This window comes from Xyrauchen texanus, chromosome 19 (assembly GCF_025860055.1).
Source record: "Xyrauchen texanus isolate HMW12.3.18 chromosome 19, RBS_HiC_50CHRs, whole genome shotgun sequence".
Lineage (NCBI taxonomy): Eukaryota > Metazoa > Chordata > Actinopteri > Cypriniformes > Catostomidae > Xyrauchen > Xyrauchen texanus.
Window position 1 is genome coordinate 9,083,150 of NC_068294.1, and position 15,399 is coordinate 9,098,548.

Here is a 15,399-nt window from a genome sequence, read left to right on the forward strand (position 1 = left end):
TAACCCTCTGTCCTGTCACAGCTAGGTTTTATAACCTTTATGTATCTTCCCTCTCTTCCCATATTTTCAATGAGAAAGAGGGATGAATGTCCATTTGTTCATTGAATAGTTGGTTCATTGTATTGGGTGTTGGTCAAAAACTGTGGTCTCTCTATTCCCACTGTTGTGAGTAAGAGCATGCAAGCAATGTTTCAGTACCCTGTTGGCTAGTGTAATTGTACCAAAGCCCTGACCATCCTGCTTCCCTCCTTTCCACTAAGTCATCAAAACTTTGTACCACAACCCGGTATGGCTAGTGTCTCTGAACCATCGAGCCAAATGGTTCATTGTTCCTCCGTTTTTGTCCCTATTTTTTAAAATTGAAGGGGTGGTAATAGCGACGTCTTTAAACTACCCTGTTGGCAAGTGAATATTGCCCTATCAATAGCACAGCATTGCATAATACAGATCCCACAGCATATGCTACTGATGCAGCGTCGAAATGACAAAAATAAGAGAGAGCGTCCATGTTACTGATGTAAATTTAAATTCCCTCATCATTTACTCACCCTCATGCCATCCCATATGTATATGACTTCCTTTCTTCAGCAGAACATGTTTGAAGAAAAATCTGGTAATAGGATTTTTGATGCTCCAAAAACACATACAATTAGCTTTAACATCATCCGTATTAATCCAGTGGTTAAATGAATGTCTTATAAAGCAATATGATCGCTTTTTTTGCGACACATTTAAGTACTTTTTAACTATAAACCATTGCGTTCTGTAAGTAGAATATGCACGTTCACAAGAGGGCTGAGGTCATGCGGTCTATCCAGCTATGGCATGGCAACATTCCAATCATTGCAGCAGATGCTCTCTACCTCTGTAGGCATTGCCTGGCATTGCCTACATGTGCACCACCATGTCTTCTGAGCTCTCTCTCTCTCTGTGAATCTTTTTGGCCATCCTCCTCCATCTCCCTGTGCTCCTGATCAGAGTACTCAGGTTCTGTAACACTTTAGAATACTGTTCCTCCATTAATGGGTATCTACACAGGAACAAATGAGAAGCACAACATTAACATTGTAGTTATGAATTAGTTAATAACAGTTTCTTGTTTGTTAATAGTAAGTAATAGCACATAGATGAATGCAATAGTTCACTATTACGTGATCAATAACTACTTATTTTTTAATACATCCTGAAGAACTACTAAGTACATATACTGTTTCATAATTAATGCTAAACTAATCAAGAAATAATGCATGGAACAGTATTCTAATGTGAAGATCATGGTAACCCCTTAGTAATGACTTAGTGTTACCACATCCTTCTAAAGGAATGACTAACCATATGGAATGCTATAGTGAAAATGCATTATAAACCATTAAAAGTAACTGAGGTGTTACTTGTCAGTTAATATTGAGTACTCAAGTATTTGGTTCTACAATTTAGTAATTTAAACATATACATAAATCAGTTGCATAAACATATGTTGTAAAAAGATTTTTTTTTTGACATTATATTAATTGAACATAAAATTCATAAACTATTTACTGCTTTACAATACCTTTTGTCAAACCTAAAGTGGGATAAAATGCTTTTATTGGTTCTCACAGTTGCAGCCTACCACCTTGGCTGTGTGCTGTGAATGAGTGCTGGAGGCCTTCCACAAGTTTAATATGCTGTGATTGGTATAAACATTAACTCCAGAATTGGCTTTCAAAGCATTACCTTTCAACGTAAAATAAAAAATCAATATGAGTAGCCTATAAAAATAAAGTGTCTACAGAAAGTGCACTGATCTTCAAAAGTCAATGAACAACGACGCTTCTCAGAGGCCAATTCCATCTGTCTGTGTACTTATGCTAAAATGCTTCTAAAATACATTTTCCATGTGTCTTTTGCCTATTTTAGATCTTAACATAACTAAACATATCTTAACTGCATGTATGTGTGCATCACAGTGTGTGTTTGGGCAGAGCGGTTTGAGCTCGGATCAGAAAGCGTGGCACGTTCTTTTACTCGGTTCAGCCCCGCCCACCTCCTCAGCTCCAGCATCCAGTATCACGAATGCTGATTGGATTAGAGGCATAATGGATGTGTAGTTTTCCCTTTTTTCTTCTTCTATTCAACTAGATTTATTAAGTTATTAAAAAATACATAAAACTACAAAATATAAAAATTACATAACATCCCAGATAGCAATAAGTCGGCGGGCCGCTGGCGGTGCTCCGGCGGCAGTAGAAGCGGCAGAATGGCGATATCGCAAACACGTTTGATGGCGCACCGCTGGCGGCAGCCGCTTGCCTTCCTACCGCCTTCGTTCCGCGGCCGGCCCGCTGGCTATCCGCCGTTCCGCCGGCGTTATATCGAAGGCGGACCGTCGGAGGCAAGCGCTTTTTTCGAGTGATCTGCCGCCGCTTATTGTGTATATATATATATATATATATATATATATATATATATATAGCGTGCAGTTTATCAAGAATAATGATTGATCAAACCAGACAAATTTCCATTTGGCGTTTTAATTCCACATTTCAAAGTACAGTAACTGTCATTGAAACAAGATGTCAGATCACTGAAATATAAATATCAGAAAAATACAAACATTATATATACACACACACTAAAGAACATGCAGGTTTCCAATTCAATTTTGGTAAAAAAAAATTTTTTTTTTAAAAAACACTATTGTAACACTTACAATAATTGTTAATAATATAAAGAGGTCAGCTCTGGGATGAAAAGAATTACCAGTAAACATAAGCAATGAGGATATTTGGTACCAAATAAAGTGCAGGATACCAAATAAATTGAGGTATAACATCATATTTACAAGTCATTTCTAACAATAGGTTAAGTGGTAATAATTTAGAGTAAAGCTCTGGAGTAGAATATACCATTATAACTGCAATGCTGACCTGTGGCACAAGGATTTACAAGCTATATTTAACAATAGAATAACAGTTAAGCACTGTGATGGAATGAAAGTAGAATTTTTGGTACTAGTTAATGTGCAATATCAAGTATCAGAGGTATGAAATAGGATTTACAAACTATAATAGAATTGTTAAGCACTGACGGAATGAAATAAGCCAATACTAATGTCACGGTAAGTAGAATATTTGATACCAGATAATGTGCAAATATCAAGTATTAGATGTATAATCTAAGATTTACAAGCTATATTTAAAAATAGAATAGTTAAGCACTGTAACAATGAAATAAGCAGCAAATTGTATATGAAATAATTGAGATCTTTGGTATCAAGGAATGTGCAGGATAACAGGTATAATATACATTTTGACATTCAACTTACACATGACAACAAGTGGGAATAAATATAATTAACAGCAGAAAATCTGGCTGTAGAGAACACAGCCAATCAGAATGTCTGGAGAGGTTGGGGACTGTGTGGCGTAGTGGGCTAAGAATCACCGGTTTTCCCCGACCTCCAGAATGAGGCAGTGCAAATTGGCATATCTTCAGTGATTCCTCGTGCGCCTGTATAAAAGGACAAACCATCCCATATTCATCCAAGGAGCTGCCCTCAAAGCAGGGTCATGATAAAAAAAAAAAAAACAAAAAGCAATTTCCACAGTGAACAGTGTGGATTGGGTGAGTGTAGTCTGACACTTTTAGCAGGCTTTTTTAGGGGTCTTGATGTTACTGACTGCAGGATAAAGAAAGGGTTCCAGCTGTCAGTGATGCTGGGGTGTCAGTAGTCAGCCTAGGTTTAAGGGGTCGGCTGTGGGTCCCTCTCAGCTGTGCGGCGCCTTTTTCCACCTTCATGTTCAGATGCTCCTTTCAGGTAACGCGTAACGTTAACCTGGACCTTGTATTGATGGAAAGGTGATTAGAGAAGATACTCTGAAGCATTCACCACACGGTTGTCTTTAGGTCCCTCCCACATTTGATTGCCAAAAACCGAAGCTGAAAATACAAAAAAAACATGTTACAAATTACATTTCTCTGAAGCTTCTCATAAATTTAAAATGTGACAGGCTGTGGATTCAGACTGTAGAATATGCAGTGTACGATCTTAATTTTACTTTTTAGATTACCCTATGGCGTTATAAACGAAATCGACACACTTACAAATTGTTGCTGGAGCTCTTTATCCTGCCTCAAACTGTTGTCAAGCAACGGCAAATCTTCCTGGGTGTCTAGGGGGGAGTAACAGATCCCCTGGCAGGGATAACTCTCCAACAGACACATTGGCACTGAAATGTTGCAGCATAGCATTTTGTTTTCCATGCTACGCACAACATCGCCAAACTCCAAGATGTCGCAGCATTAGGGTTTGATCTGCACCTACAGGGGTTCCCAGAATAAAAGAATAAAATAGTCAGTCCTGGTCCTTCAACTACTAAACTATGACATTTATATCTAGGTCTACTACATGTACAGGTGGCCCCAGTGGGAATTAAAACAACAACCACAGGTGTTGTTTGCAAGTTGTACCCGACTGCCCAGTGCGAGCAAATGTCTTCAACATTGTCCCAACTTGCTTCACCTGCTCTTGAAGTGAGCCGCTGTCACCTGGGAAGTAACAATATATTGATTAGCAATACACTAAATATAATAGTAATATAATATAACCACAATTATCATACCAGTAACTTTCCCTGTAATTTCTATCCACAGTATGTTATGCATGGCATACAAGTTCATAATGAAGAACCCTTATGATAACATCAATTTCATTTTTTTCTTTGAAGCAGAATATTTGTTTGTAAAAGGGAGGAAAAAGAAAATAATGAAATATTGGTATACAGATTTTGGTTGATATATCATACTGTACAGTGAAATTTGCTATTGTTGTATCCCTACTCACCTGAAGGACGGATAGATCAGGCAAATCTCCAGTCAGGCCTTTGTAGAGTGTGTGCTCCTGCATATCCACAGGTATTTGAATTCAAACATGCAACATATTGTAATAAATCTACAATATTCAGCCTTTACCTTACACCCTCGGTTGTTGCTCTACACTTTTATTATATTAAATACTTATTTATATAGCTTGCTCACTGTATAATCATGATAGCCTAATACTTATAACACAAGATTGCATCTTAAACGAATGACTGAGTTGAAAACTTGAATAAGAACGCATTTTACACAGAGGGGACCAGCTAGGGAAACTTACCTACCTACAATAACTGTTTTCATTTGATTTGAGTTACATTAAACATGAATAACCTTAGCCGAGTCCCCTATTAAAGTAACAAGCCTGTAACTGCGGTCTTATCAATTCTAGCTTCACCATACACTCAAACTGTGAGGTTTATCTGTTTTCCTCATGGACCTGTAGCACAATGCCCTGACAGTGACTTCACCTGTGCCCTGATCTTTATTAGAAACTGAGAGGAGAGCAAGTTAATATAATTTATATTACAATTATCACAAAAATTAACAAACAGTCTGCTTTAAAACTAAGAAAAACAAGCTTCTATACTAACCTTACATAAAAAATGAACACGTGGCTGAACTAGCTTAGCCGCTATCTGCCGGCACACCACATTAGATTAAAATACTTACCCTTGTAGTTGTGCAGATAACTCGATATGTAGAGTTTAAAGCCCTTGTCCCTCTTGCTTGTCGGAGCAGGGGACCAGGCATCAACAATGCGATGAACATCGCTGACGCGTAATTTCGGAAGATTCTGGAGACATCGAGTAAAAACAGACATTTTGGGCGACGCGCAAGTAAACCGGAAACAGATATGGCGACAGCGGAACTTCACAGTTCAGTCTTTGTAATGTGTTTTAGCAATACATTTAACATTTATAATGCGTTTAGATTTTTTTTATTGCCTTTACAGGGACTTTAACACTTTCTTAAACATTTGTACAGGTCATAATTGCAAAACCTGTAAAAGGTAAAATAACAAAAAAATCGAGGTTGGAAAAAATGTAGACATAAACGAAATTTCTACGCAACTGTGAAACCAGAGGATAATTTCGCTTTTTCCTTGAGTTTATCCTTCACGTCAAAACAGGGATTTTCATGTTTATGACAGATATCACCATGGTTGCAAATTAATAAAAAAATTAAAGTATACCCGAGATTTTGGCCATGTTGCAGATGTCTTTCACTGTTCACTGATTGTCAGGCATTCGTGAAAAGTCTAACTTCATCAATTTATTCTGCTAAATTGTTCATACCATGAATTAAATATCTATTTTAAAACCTAATCAGAATCATAAAGATATTTATTGCCAAGTAAGTTTTACAAAAGGAATTATTTTTGGTTTATTGGTGCATGTCTCAAATGCGTAGCAATCAAAGAAATGTAAACAATTTTCAAGTGCATAAAATAATTCAATATATTTTACATATATTACTGTATAATCGCTTCAGAGTTTCAAAGTAATTTAAATGTCATTTCCTAAACCTTACCTTATCATGGAATCAAGAGTCAAGACTCTGTTATAAACCCTAATGGCTTTGGAGCAAAAAATAGCCAACATGGCTGGTCGATTTTGAGAGTAGAAATCCTTGTATTTCAAAGCGGCTTGCCGCCAGCCGCCCGCGGTCGATCAGCCCGAGGCAACCGCCAGAGAAAATGAAGCGAGCGGCCCGCCAGCTTTTCGGAGACATATCCAGCTGCAGACCCGCAGCACCACCAGTTTCAGAACCCCAGCGCCAGAACCTGAAGTGAGGGGCGGAGTTATTGACAATGAGACAAGCATGGCGGAGAGCATGGTGAGTTGTGTAACGTTTTTGACATCATGTTGTGAAAAATTATCGCATATATTAAAGGGTAACTAAACACCTGCTCAGAGTCTGACTCCACCCACTAGAAATATTTGAAAATGCTGGAAAAGTGGGCAGACCCCGGCGGGGATAGAGGGAATGAACCGAGTAGCGGGCTGAGCCGGGGGCACCTGAGACTCGTAGTGACGGATTAATTGACAGCTGCTGTCAGACTCTATGTTATTATTATTCCTCACACGGTCTCAAGACGACATGTACATGAATCTGGCGTGGTGAGCTGGAACCTGCTTACGTCAGCTGTCACCGCTTACGTCACAAAGTACCGCAAACAGCCAATAGGAAAATTCAACTGCAGTAGCCACCGTTCAACCTGAAGAGGGCAGCACTCAGACGTTTTTACACCATATATTGTAGAATTAAAACACTTTATACACAAATGTCAAAAAAATTACTTGAATCAATGACCAGTACTAATAAAGCCCCATGCTTACAGATCATTAACTAAAAAAAGTTGGTTTAGGGTTTAGTTACCCTTTAAGTTCAGCGTTTATCTGCTAAATATTTAATTTGTGCATAACTTTATCATCTTAATGAAGCTTGAATATGTTGTCATACTTTACTGTATTAAAAAAAAAACTCTACGGATGGTTCGATACATTTTTGCGTGTTGTAAATGAGCCTTGCGGTGACGTTTTGAAGACATCTTGTGAAGGTGTTAAAGTGTTTGTTCCACGTTCCTCTGTTATATGCATTGTTTGTGAGTTAATGTTACCTTATAGTTGAGGTTTTTTTTTTACGTTGAGATTATTGTGTGGTGCTTTCATCTCTTGTAGAGACATTTCGAATGAATGAAGACGACAAGGAAAAGGCCACGCAACAATCTCTTGGAACAGTCAGAAGCTTCCAGAGAGCCCTTTCTATTTCATTTTGTGTTCAGGGATGACATGGAGTTATTTTAGCAAGAATGTAAGGACAAAATGGGCCTGAGAGTGAATGCCTCATTTGATACATTTTAAGTTTAATTTATACAGGATTGTCATGATAAAATGGGCCTAGGGGTGAATTGGTCATTTGTTGTATATATTTTATTGTTTCTTTTAAAATTATGCTGAATTTTCTCTCTTTTTAGTTTTTTGACATGTTTTATTTTACATAAAGAAAAATGCATGCTGCACATGTTCTTGTGAAATAAAGTATATTTTATATAAAATGCCCATAAGTTTCAAGCATTTTTTTTCACCATCATGATCAGGAAGTAACTCTCATAATACAATGAAACGGATAACTATATACAATTATATTACACAAGATCAATGTTTTAAAATGCTTATTGTACTGTACCTTAAAGAATCATTATAACATACGTATAAAGTATGATGTTTCGTTTGTAATAAAAGCAAAGTACTCTCCAAAACGTTAGGTGGCACTATTCGGTTTCGAACGTAAGCTCCGCCCCTCACTTCAGATTCTGGCGCTGGGGTTCTGAAACTGGTGGTGTAGCCTACTCTCCAAAACGTTAGGTGGCGCTACTCGGTTTTGAACGTAAGCTCCGCCCCTCAATTCAGGTTCTGGCGCTGGGGTTCTGAAACTGGTGGTGCTGCGGGTCTGCAGCTGGATACTATTGGGTTCTAGCGCTGGGGTTCTGAAACTGGTGGTGTAGCCTACTCTCCAAAACGTTAGGTGGCGCTACTCGGTTTAGACCGTAAGATCCGCCCCTCACTTCAGGTTCTGGCGCTGGGGTTCTGAAACTGGGGTTCTGAAACTGGTGGTGCTGCGGGTCTGCAGCTGGATACTATTGGCTTTTCGCGGGCGGCATATCGCAAGAAATGGGAGTGACGAATTCGGCGGCAAACATTTCATTCCCGCCAGTGGGACGCACCTATAGCCGACAGCTTAGGGACGGCGGCAAAAAGAAGCCGTGCGGATATTTTTTGCTATCTGGGATAATCAAATGTTAAAATCTAAAATTTATTAAAAATGTTTTTAAACCTTTAAACTAGATTTTAAAAAGATGTTTCTATATAACATCTCTGAATTATTTGTCATTTACATATACAGTTACCAGACACTTCTTATGTTACATCAGAAGTTGATCCAGCTCTGTTCTAAAGAGAACAGAGGCACAATCATGCTTCTCTGAATATGCAATTTCAATTTGACAATAACAATATAATTCTTTGCATTCAAGACTTATAGAATTAATGTGGTGATGAGTAATTAATTAGAAGTTATTTTAATTTAGCCATATTTAGTTATTAGTTCTCAAAGAGGCAAATACAATTCAGTAATTATTGATTAGCTTATAGTAAACGGCCTGGGTCTGGAAGGCCAAGGAAATGGCAATGACGACCCAGCGGGCAGCCTCAGTTTGGTGACAGCGTTCCCTTTCCGCTGTCCACCAAAGCAGACAACAGCCGCTCAGAGCGTCTAGAGCTCTGCGTGCGGTCCAAATAGATACGCAAAGCACGCACCGGACACAGCAAAATGAATGTCAAAATATCTGTAAAAAAAAATATAATCACGAGGGCCGAAAAGAGTTCTCTGTTTTAAGGTTTTCTTGTCAAATGACAACAGAATGGCTTCCTGCATGTTGGCTACAACATTGATTTTTCTAATATTTTTCAAACATTATTAATATTTTATAATATTAAATAATATAAAGAAATTTATTCAAACTCTCAGCCTCAAATGTCTTTTAATAAAATAGTTTTTTTAGTATATTCATACATTAACCCCACATTATTTACTTTAAGCCCCACAAAACATATTAATTTATATTAAATTATAATATTATTTTTACTTTACTGGGATTGTATTGAGGTTTTAAGTCTAAATCACATCTGCAGTTGTACTAAAAAACTAATTACAGTTCAGGTTACAATTTATATCTTCTCTATAACAAGCTGTGCCAAAACAGTTTCTCCCTCTGTAAAGTAAAGAGATGGCATCTTATTTTTATAGTGATCTGACCTGCTGTGGCTGCTGCTCTCTATCTGTGAGGCACGCTTAATCAATATGTAGTTTACCTGAGACACTGTGGTACACAGATTTAATGTCAGGTTTCCTTGACAGACAGCATATAACAAACTTAAAGTTCACAGGAGAGATGCGCTCTCCTCCCTTCTGTTGGAAAATCCTGATGGTGTGGAATTAAACAAGCATGGGGCGGAATGCAAAGCGTCACCAAGCCAGTCATATTGGTGTGACGGTATAGAGTTTCAAGGTCACCGCCCCCAGGAGGAGCTCCCACAGCGCCAGCTACTGACGCAGCATCTTGTTCCCTTCTATCAGGGAACCAACGCTACATCAGTATCTGGGACATTTTTACATGCATCATGAATTTTTGAGTTTTTTAATATGAAGAAGCTTTTTCATGGTTACTCTGTTGACCTGAACAACACATGCCTTTTCAGAAAATGTCACAATATCTATAAAAAAAAGAAATAATAATATCACGAGGGCCGAAAAGAGTTCTCTGTTTTAAGGTTTTCTTGTTAAATGACAACAGAATGGCTTCCTGCATGTTGGCTACACCATTGATATTTCTAATATTTTTCAAATATTATTAATATTTTATAATATTAAATAATATAAAAAAAAGTATTCAAACTCTCAGCCTCAAATTTCAGTCTTTTAATAAAATAGTTTTTCTTTTTTTAGTATATTCATACATTAACACCACATTATTTACTTTAAGCCCCACAAAAAATATTAATTTATTTTAAATTCTAATATTATTTTTAATTCAAAAACAAAACATAGAAAATGTGTATTTAGGTCACTGTATGTATGAATTGCATTTTTATTGCATTTCTGAATAGCTTAATAGATCTGAGAGAAAAAAAGAAGGGGATGTTAGGTTGGCCTTGACTTCCTTACCTGCTGAGGTCTTTCTCCAAGTCAACACTTTGATGATGAAATGTCACAAATACTGTTGAGTGTGAAGTCCAAACCAGTGCTGGCTCAATAAAAGGGTGCATCAAGGGTCCGCAGTGGCCACGAAAATCGTACAATTACAAATGGGACACTCCACGGTCTTTTGGACTTTAAGGACACTCATGAGTGAAAGCCACAAGTCCAGGAGAAATACAGGGGACAGAATACAAGTTTGGAGGACATGAACTGATTTGAACTATATATTGGATTTTCTATCTTTTTATTTATTTATTTATCGTCTGAGGCTATATTTGTTCATGAATAAGAGAATGCTGTGAATGCTCTGGGATACTATACACTCACACCGATCTATCCGTTCTAAATTGTATTGCTAAATTGCAGTAATTTGTTTTCCTTTTAAAGGCCCCAAGAGGAACATTTTCTTCTCCTCTTCAACCACTAAAACAATACAACAGGCACAAAGTAAAATAGAGAAACTGTGAAATATTGAAAGCCAAATGTAGACACTAAGCATCCCAGAAGAAAATGTTATTGCTCAGAGGTTGCTCTTTTATAGCTCAGGAGATTTAATTGAGTTCTCAGGTACTGTACATGATTGCATTACTTTCAAAAGAGATGGAGCGGAAGGGAGATGGGAGACACTTTATGTCTTTTCAAGGTAAGCATACAGTGTTGAGAGGCCATCCAACTGAAAGGTCAGACATACATGCTAAGCTCTTAACCGTGATCTGAGAGGAGTGCGATGTAGAGTTCAACACAGTGAAAATTAATTCTTGTCTGGCTTATTTGACATAAAAGTGTGGCATAATGTCAATTAAATGCAATCAAGGGCAGACAGTCTTACACACATCATTTACTGTAGAGAAAAGCTCTTAGTGTGGTAAATCCATCTGTTCTTATGATATTTACTTTACTGGGATTGTATTGAGGTTTTAAGTCATATCACATCTGCTGTTGTACCAAAAAACTATTTACAATTCAGGTTACAATTTATATCTTCTCTATAACAAGCTGTGCCAAAACAGTTTCTCCCTCTGTAAAGTAAAGAGATGGCATCTTATTTTTATAGTGATCTGACCTGCTGTGGCTGCTGCTCTCCATCTGTGAGGCACGCTTAATCAATATGTAGTTTACCTGAGACACTGTGGTACACAGATTTAATGTCAGGTTTCCTTGACAGACAGCATATAACAAACTTAAAGTTCACAGGAGAGATGCGCTCTCCTCCCTTCTGTTGGAAAATCCTGATGGTGTGGAATTAAACAAGCATGGGGCGGAATGCAAAGCGTCACCAAGCCAGTCATATTGGTGTGACGGTATAGAGTTTCAAGGTCACCGCCCCCAGGAGGAGCTCCCACAGCGCCAGCTACTGACGCAGCATCTTGTTCCCTTCTATCAGGGAACCAACGCTACATCAGTATCTGGGACATTTTTACATGCATCATGAATTTTTGAGTTTTTTAATATGAAGAAGCTTTTTCATGGTTACTCTGTTGACCTGAACAACACATGCCTTTTCAGAAAATGTCACAATATCTATAAAAAAAAGAAATAATAATATCACGAGGGCCGAAAAGAGTTCTCTGTTTTAAGGTTTTCTTGTTAAATGACAACAGAATGGCTTCCTGCATGTTGGCTACACCATTGATATTTCTAATATTTTTCAAATATTATTAATATTTTATAATATTAAATAATATAAAAAAAAGTATTCAAACTCTCAGCCTCAAATTTCAGTCTTTTAATAAAATAGTTTTTCTTTTTTAGTATATTCATACATTAACACCACATTATTTACTTTAAGCCCCACAAAAAATATTAATTTATTTTAAATTCTAATATTATTTTTAATTCAAAAACAAAACATAGAAAATGTGTATTTAGGTCACTGTATGTATGAATTGCATTTTTATTGCATTTCTGAATAGCTTAATAGATCTGAGAGAAAAAAAGAAGGGGATGTTAGGTTGGCCTTGACTTCCTTACCTGCTGAGGTCTTTCTCCAAGTCAACACTTTGATGATGAAATGTCACAAATACTGTTGAGTGTGAAGTCCAAACCAGTGCTGGCTCAATAAAAGGGTGCATCAAGGGTCCGCAGTGGCCACGAAAATCGTACAATTACAAATGGGACACTCCACGGTCTTTTGGACTTTAAGGACACTCATGAGTGAAAGCCACAAGTCCAGGAGAAATACAGGGGACAGAATACAAGTTTGGAGGACATGAACTGATTTGAACTATATATTGGATTTTCTATCTTTTTATTTATTTATTTATCGTCTGAGGCTATATTTGTTCATGAATAAGAGAATGCTGTGAATGCTCTGGGATACTATACACTCACACCGATCTATCCGTTCTAAATTGTATTGCTAAATTGCAGTAATTTGTTTTCCTTTTAAAGGCCCCAAGAGGAACATTTTCTTCTCCTCTTCAACCACTAAAACAATACAACAGGCACAAAGTAAAATAGAGAAACTGTGAAATATTGAAAGCCAAATGTAGACACTAAGCATCCCAGAAGAAAATGTTATTGCTCAGAGGTTGCTCTTTTATAGCTCAGGAGATTTAATTGAGTTCTCAGGTACTGTACATGATTGCATTACTTTCAAAAGAGATGGAGCGGAAGGGAGATGGGAGACACTTTATGTCTTTTCAAGGTAAGCATACAGTGTTGAGAGGCCATCCAACTGAAAGGTCAGACATATATGCTAAGCTCTTAACCGTGATCTGAGAGGAGTGCAATGTAGAGTTCAACACAGTGAAAATTAATTCTTGTCTGGCTTATTTGACATAAAAATGTGGCATAATGTCAATTAAATGCAATCAAGGGCAGACAGTCTTACACGCATCATTTACTGTAGAGAAAAGCTCTTAGTGTGGTAAATCCATCTGTTCTTATGATATTTACTTTACTGGGATTGTATTGAGGTTTTAAGTCATATCACATCTGCTGTTGTACCAAAAAACTATTTACAATTCAGGTTACAATTTATATCTTCTCTATAACAAGCTGTGCCAAAACAGTTTCTCCCTCTGTAAAGTAAAGAGATGGCATCTTATTTTTATAGTGATCTGACCTGCTGTGGCTGCTGCTCTCCATCTGTGAGGCACGCTTAATCAATATGTAGTTTACCTGAGACACTGTGGTACACAGATTTAATGGTTCAGGTTTTCTTGACAGACAGCATATAACAAACTTAAAGTTCACATGAAAATGAAAATTCTTAGTCTTAATTTACTCACTCTTATATCGATCCAAACTGGAAGACTTTCTTCCATAGAACACAAAAGAAGTTTAGCATAAACTTTGAGGTGAATCTTTTCCATAAGTGAATTGGGGACAGACTCCATCAAGCTCCAAAATGGAGTTAAAGGAACCATTAAAAGTAGTGTATACTGTATGACTCAAGCACTATATTTCAAATCTTCTGAAGCCATACAATAGATTTGTAAGAGGAACCAGGGCACTCTCATAAAATAGGCGCCATGAAAATGATTCCGTCACAATCCAACATGTATGTATTATACCACCGCAATATGTTTTATTATAGTTTGTATGATTTAACTAAAATAATGTATTTCTATAGCAATAATGTAAATTCCCTAATTCAACACCAGTCCTAAACGTAACCAATTACGAACAATATAAAACATGTTACAAAAAGATACATTTAGTTGAATTAGTTTAAGACGGCATCAGAGTGACATTTAACATACAGACCAATTGCAACGTTTTGGTATTCAGCCTTAAGTTTCTAGATGTTTTTGCAGTTTAGCTGATTGTAAAATAAGTGGAGATGTCTAAATGTCAACTGATGCTTGCCTCCCCAGAGAAAAAGCGGGTAAAATAGCCAAACCACAGCTCTGAGGAGGAACTATGCGCCATCATGGCTGATGAGCTAAAGATGTATCTTACCTTTGTCAAAGAAATGTTCAAGGACTAATTAGAAGCAACTTCAACAACATGCAGACAGCTATTCGCAGATAAAAGCCATCAGTTCAACAATCATTTAGTTGAGCGATGAAGGGGATGATCCATTTGGGAAGGTGGTTCTGTATAAATTGCACTCAATTTATACAGTACCACCTTCCCAAATGGATCCCTTCTCTTGCCGGCAAGGAACTGGAGATTGAAAGAGTGCATCGTATCTACACTGACGGGCACTCCAAAACCGGTCTGCGAATAGTCATCTTTTAGCTGCTCCACTATAAAGATCGGAATGCTATCCTCAACAGGAGCCAGAGCAAATTCTTCATAATGGTTTCTTTTCTTTCCAGATAATAGCACCTTTACCAGAGCTAAAAGGAGAGCGATGTCCCTAGCAAGGAAGAAGCTGGCTCAACTGGGAATATCCACCTACCCTGTACTGGTGAAGTTTACTCAACAAGGTAAGACATAATTTCTTGGGACACCAGCCGAAGTTGAAGCGTATGCCTTCAGGCAAGACCCATCTTTGAAGCTTACACCAAAAGATGATGAGTTGGAGATGTTACAGGATTCTGTTGAAAATGAATCCGAAGCTACCAACGATGATGTCAAAGTGAATACATTGTAAAGGTTGACTTTTTGTTGCCTGGAGCGGAGAGCGGGTCAGGTTTTGACAGATGAGTCGGTCTGCCAGGTTGGACACGTATCCAAACTTCTTTATTTTATTGGCAGGTAAGCTCTCTGCTTACTGCCTGTACTTTTCTTGTCGTTGTAATTGTTAGTGAGTTCTATCCCTCTATATAAGACTGTCCATATAAGTTAAAATGGTTTTGTTTCTACTTGACTGATGGCAAAAGGGCG